The sequence below is a fragment of the Pogona vitticeps genome, chromosome 11 (genome assembly GCF_051106095.1).
Source record: "Pogona vitticeps strain Pit_001003342236 chromosome 11, PviZW2.1, whole genome shotgun sequence".
NCBI lineage: Eukaryota > Metazoa > Chordata > Lepidosauria > Squamata > Agamidae > Pogona > Pogona vitticeps.
The window spans coordinates 11,179,601-11,186,465 of NC_135793.1; positions in this window are offsets into that span (position 1 = coordinate 11,179,601).

Consider the following 6,865-nt stretch of genomic DNA (forward strand, 5'->3'; position numbering starts at 1 on the left):
GTCTGTCAATCTCTCTCTCTTTGGGTGGCTGGCTCTATATGCATACATCTGCTTTGCTTCTCAAAGGGAAGAGACTCTAGTTTTGCCCAGAGATTTTTGACACAAATTCCAGCCGCCTTGATAGGGAAATGAAAAGCTCCATAACCTTACTGTTGTCTGGAAACAAGGAGTCTCAAATAATTTTTAAATTCCTTATGGAGGTGTGTTGTGGTGGTGAGGCAGTAACAAGGGATTTTATGAGCATTCTTCACATCCCAAGACTGCAGCCCAGGAGGCACATATTATCCAGTTCTACATGCCCTCCTGATGAATTAATGGCACTAGAGTCATGACATTAGAGATTGGCTGTTGGAAGTGCTGGTCCAAATCACCACTGAATTGCCTTAAGATGATCCATAGAATGGATCAGAACTTCTGCATCACAGGGCCAATAGCATTGGGGGCTTGCCTACTGCAACACGGGTCTTGTGTGCTGCTGCCAGATGGACGCCCACCTACCCTCTAAGGCAGGGAGAAACTTCTGGTTGCTTAAAGGGCCAAATAGGAATTTGGGAGGCATGTTCCCTGATTGGCATATTGAACAAAAGGGGTCCATGTGATTTCTGCCTGTCCCAGTCTGATTCTTACAGGGAACAATCTGCAGATTGGGGCAGTATCATTTTAAATGAGTCAGAATTTGGTGGGTTGTGCTGAGAGACAGATACTAGTGGTGGGCCTCATAGGGGCCCCATGAGGTGATTGGGTCCCCTGATCTTGGGCTTCAGGAACAGAGGCAAGGATGGCCTTTTGAGGCAGTCTCGGTTTATGGCCAACCTCCAACCATGGGACTTGGGCTGGAAATGGGCCCAAAAATGTCTTCCCAGTTGAGTCAGATGGGGCAAGACTGGCAATATAAAGCAGGGGGCGCAAGGCCAGGGACTTGCCCAGTCCGGAGAGCAGAGAGATGGTGCATGGCCTGGAGATTAGCCTGGGTTATTCCACCTGCTCCTGTTACCAGGTTCGTGCACTACCTTTGGCCCTACTGCAGGTTAGGGGATTTAAATAGTTAATCAAGTAAAATCCCAGACTGACATCAGCCTCTTGTGCCTCATCTCTTTATTTGCTGGTTGAGGGGGCAATGTTGTCTCAGCTGACTCTGCACTGCCTTGACAGCAGATGCAGGGTAATGCTGTTGAGATTTAAGCAACAAACATAGCAGAGTAGGATAGCGGCAAGGTAAAACATTAAGGCAGAACTACAGGTGTTTACATGTGAGGAATGAATAAAAGCAATTAGGTGATCACCGCACCATGAAATCAACAAGATTACAAAGGTTGTAAACTAATTTCTCAAAGGAAGTATTTTAAAAATAGTCATCCAAGCGATTTATTGGATGTCTATAAACAAACACAATGTATGCCTTTTATTTATAGAAGAGAAATGCAGTAATAAACAACACACCCATCTCTATCAACGCTTCTTAAGGATGGGGCACTATACCTATATTGTGGTCCAGGAGCCTGCAGATTCAATCAACATACCAGTGCTGCAGATTAGAAATGTGCCACTGGCTGGCTAAGCTGCTCAAGGAAAGGAAGCTATGTGTCATGTCAAGATGAATTAAAAGCGAGACCCTTGGAACTCGTTTAAGCAAAATGATGGGTAAGAATTCCAGCCTAGAAACATGATGAGGCCAAAACAGTTATATTCACTACCCTGAATTCAAAAGAAACATAAGGCCTATTCAGTCGTTACTTAACTGGCTATCTCCAACACCCATGGTGGGAGTTTATGTTCCTTTTGCACTGGTGCTTCCAGAAATTCACCAAGAACTCCCCCAGCCAGAAACCTGGGAGCTTCAGCCCAAAGATAAAAGGTTGAAGAGGAGCCATCATCACCTCTATCTGGGCCTCCAATATCACTATACTTGGGGTTGCCAGATACATGGGTACTAAAAGGAGGACATATAAAGACAAAAAAGAGGACAGAGGAGGACATACCATAACCCCCGCTTTCCTCCAGCCTCAGCCACAAACACACAACTCTCCCCACTGTTTTTCAAAGCAAAACAAAACCCTCTGGCAGCACCGGCTGTATAAAGGCAGGAGCGCTACGGTGCTTTCCAGGATCCCTGGGAGAAACCTCAAGACAAGCAAGGAGAGTGCAGAGAAAAAGCAATGGGAGTGTCCTGTGGAGGCGGTGGTTTTGTGGAGGGCTTAGCCACCATAAGACAAACCGGCAGGGAAAGCCAGAGAGTTCAAGGAGCAGCCAGGCTTCCCTCCGAGCTGATGCTGAGCCAGGTTTTTCAGCTGTGCTCCTCCCATGGTGCAAAGAGGAGAAGTTGAGCAAACAGGGAGCATGGTGGCCACACACATGGCAGCAACAGTCACTGCCACCACTCTGATTCATTGGGTCTTGACGCTGTCTCAAAGGGGGAGGAGAGGAGGAGGAGTTGCTGCTGCTGCTGCTCGCCTGTGGGAAGGAAAGGGCCTGTCTGCGTGTTGCCAAAAGTCTCTTGCTTGCCAGAGAGAAGCGGCCCCAGTCGGTCAGGGAGCCATGTGGCTCCTGGCTCTCTCTCCCCCACCCACCTGCCTGCATCATGCACTCTAAGACACGGCCCCGCGAACACAACATGCCCACCACGCAAGCGTGACACAGGCCAAACATTTCAAAAGTTTTTATCTTTGCCTGCCGGACGGAGGACATTAGGCTAAAAAGGAGGACATGTCCTCCTTTTGCCGGACATCTGTCAACCCTAATTATACTGGCTTTTCAAGAAGAAGGACCCTGCTCCCTGTTGTATCTGGAATTGATGCAAAGGTTCATAGGAAACTCAAGGAACATGCAACAGGTAGTTCTTTGAGCGGCTTCCTCTATAGAGCCTAATAGGCAGGTAGACTATCCACCTGATGCTCTCTTGAGACTCCCATGAACCCTTGCACTACTCCTAGACACCAGTGGGAGCAGCTGTGGTCCAAAACAAATGGAAGTTCTATGCCTAGTGGGGAGTACCTAGCCCATCCTATCCGGAAGAGGGATATTTGGAAAGTACCTTGCCAAGAAGCCTCTCAACCTTATTAGGTGTGGGAAATTGATGTAAAAATGTAAGCACTGCACACTCTTGCTCTTTCAATATCATCAACAAAACCTCCCTCTCTTTTCTTAAGAGAGCAAAATAAGAAGAAACTGTGGGATTGAGTGATCTTAAGAAACAGATTAAGTGGGTACTTTTAGAAGACAGTTATGTAATTTCACAGCGTCTTACATTTATGGGTGTTCCACATTATGCCATTTTCAACTGGTATGCTTCCTATTTCTTTCTTCTCCTTGTTTCTTGCCACAAGTATTTCCTTAAATTAACTGCTTACAGTGATGACTCCAGTTTGCAAGAATGGAGGTTTCCGCAGGCAAGGGACTTTGCCATTCCTTGATTAGTTATTTATCAATCTCAAGCTCCAAACCTATGCCCTCCATTTGTACTTCATATTTGCCTGGAGGGTCATAGACTGTATTTTGGGAAAAGACCAAGCTAAAGCAGGAATTGAGCACTTCCGCCTTTTCTTTGTCATTTGTTATAATTTTTTCATCCCCATTGAATAGCTGAGCCACTGTTTCTTTTCTCTGTCTTTTGCTACACATATCCTTGAAAGACTGTTTTTCTGTTGCTTTTAGAATCCATTGATAACCTCAGCATATTCTCATCTTTTGCCTTTCTAACGTCATGTCAGCAATTATTTCCTACCTGTCTGTACTCTTCCTCGGTGGCCTGGCCTTCCTTCCAATTCCTATATGGGGTCTCCCCTCCCCCCCATCCTCTCTGAGCTTTTTGTGAAGCCACACTGTTTTGTTTTTTGTTTGTTTTGCCATCTTCCACTTTTCTTCTTTGCCCGCCCAGTTCAGGATAAAGAGACAGACACAGATATATGGGTTAAATAGGCCCACAACTGTATTAACATTAGACTCACAAAGAAAGTATGGCTTAATAAGAAGTTGACGGCATACACCAAAATCCAGGTCTATAGAACCTGTGTCCTGAGCACACTCCTATACTGCAGCGAGTCCTGGACCCTTTGTGCACGGCAGGAGAGGAAGCTGAACACCTTCTATATGTGTTGTCTCCGACGCATTTTTGGTATCACCTGGCAGGACAAAGTTCCAAATAGAGTAGTCCTAGAACGAGCTGGAATTTTCAGCATGTATACAATATTGAAACAGCGCCGTCTACATTGGCTTGGGCATGTCGTGAGAATGGCTGATGGTTGGATTCCAAAAGATCTCCTGTATGGAGAATTAGTGCAGGGAAGCCGCCCCCGAGGGAGACCACAGCTGCGTTACAAGGACATCTGCAAGCGGGATCTGAAGGCCTTAGGAATGGACCTCAACAGATGGGAAACCTTGACGTCTGAGCGTTCAGCCTGGAGACAGGCAGTGCATCATGGCCTCTCCCAATTTGAAGAGACACTTGTACAGCGGACCGAGGCAAAGAGGCAGTCCCGAAACAAGCAAAACCAGGGAGCTGGACAGGGGACAGATTGGATTTGTCCTCAGTGTGGAAGCGATTGTCATTCTCGAATTGGCCTTCTCAGCCACACAAGACACTGTTCCAAGACCTCTATACAGAGCACGATACCATAGTCTCTCGAGACTGAAGGATGCCTACTCCAATTTCCCTTTTTACAATGGGGCCTCTTGTAGTGCACCAAACTGATCTGTAACCGGGGACAACCTTGATCTTCTGGTCCAGACCGCCAATCAAGTTCCTATGCCAGAAGCGCGCTGTCCCACCATACAGCACACTTCCGTTTCTCCACTGTGGTACTCCATGTCTGCCCCATCCGGGCCTCCTAACTGCAATTGCTCGGCATCCCCTGGGGTCCCCAGTTTCCCCTCCCCTCAGTGAAACCTCTGCTGCTGTCCTCCTGAGAGAAGGGGTGCCTTCTTCAGAACTCATCTAACCCTTATCTCTTGCACTACCCACCATTGTGACCTATATAAGGGGTTATTTCTTATATATCTAGCCCTTAACTGCCATCACTGGTAAGAATGGGATGGGGGGGGGAACACTAGCCTTCATGGCCAATTCGAGTACCAGTTAAAAATTCCCATCTGGCCCTGAAGCGACCAGCTAATCTCACTCTTACCATAAAGGGTGGGCGGATGGGCCAGCAGTAAAGAAGAAGGAAGGGTGAAGCGAGGCTGGGAAGCCTTCTTCAAAGCTTCGCTCTTGCCCGATCTGATGCAGGAGTGCCGGCATCTGCCTCCTCCATCCCCAGCGGCGAAGCACCTCATGGAGAGGCCCTTGTTGGAATTGTTTGTACTTAGGCCTTTTACAATTTCCTTTTAAAAGAAACTTCCACACCTCTTGGATTCCTTTCCTTGTCAGCATCTCTCGTCTTGCAATCTTTCTTATCACTGTTATGAGTTTATTAAAATTGGCTTTCCTGAAATCCAGAGTACATGTGCAGCTACACTCTGCTTTTGCTTCCTTTGGAATAAAGAACTTAAGTATAACATGGTCACTTCCCCTCAAAGTTCCCCTTACTGCCACTTCATTCACTAAGTCATTCCTATAGGTTGGAAGCAAGCTACTTTTTCTTGGCGAAAATCATCAGCAACATAAGCTGCTGATAGTATGTATATTTAAAAAAAATGAAAACACAACATAATACAAAGGAGAAATTATCTTGGCAGGTTTTTGATGAGACTCCTACCTGCATATGGAAATCGCACGGTACAAGTACACACACACACACAGACATGCACACAGACAAAAAAACAAAACAAGGTTACTTCAGCTACAGCTATTGTACTACATTTTTCTCTGCTAATTTATTCTCCATGGTGTTGAACCGAGTGGTATCATCTCATAATGGCACCTGTTTTGTTTTAGTTTTCTTTTCTAATCTTCTCACTCTGAGAATTTCTTCTTACACAAGTAATTTCTGAAACAGCTGCGCTGGTCATGAACTACATGCAATGTATTATACCTACAATTACAGTGGTGCCTCGCATAACGTTTGCTTCGTTAACGTTTTTTTCGCTTAACGTTTATTTTTTCAGAGTCAGATTGTGCTTCGTATAACGTTTTTCCCTATGGGCGATTTTCACATAGCGATTTTGGGACCATGCTTCGCTTAACGTTTTTTGTTTTAGGTCCCCTGCTTCACTTAACGATGTTCATTTTTTCAATTACAAAAGTGTCTTAACATGTTGGAAAACGGTTTTAAATGCTTGGAATCGTTAGTGCACCTTCTAAAATGTGTGCATACTTAATTTGGCGTTGATCTGACTTTTTGTTAATTTTTTGTGAATTTTTTTCTCCCCCATAGGAAACAATGGAGCTGTCAGATTTTGACAGCTGTCAAAAGTTGGGGGGGGGGAAATTCACCATAAATTAACGAAAAGTCAGATCAAAGCCACATTAACTTTTGCATCAGTTTTAGAGGGTGCAGAAGCTAATCCAAGCATTTAAAACCATTTTAACCCTTTTATGACACACACAAATTTGCAAAAATTGACTTCGCAAAGCCATTGAAATGTATTGAGTCGGCTTCAATACATTCCAATGGAGGAAACATTGTATCATTTAACGATGTTTCCTATGGGTTTTTTCGCTTAAGGACAGCAATCCGTGCCTATTGGAACGGATTAACCGGTTTCCAATGCATTCCTATGGGAAATGGTGTTTCGCATAAAGTTTTTTTCGCATAAGGTTTTTTTTTTTGAACCAATTAAAAACATTATGCGAGGCACCACTGTATGTTCGAAACTACATGAATCAGTTTGTGGGAGTTCTAATCCTTCTGTTATAGAAACAATTAAGCTCTTTCATTCGCATGATAAAAATCTTTGGGGAAATACAGGCGGCGGGGGTGGTGGGGGTGTA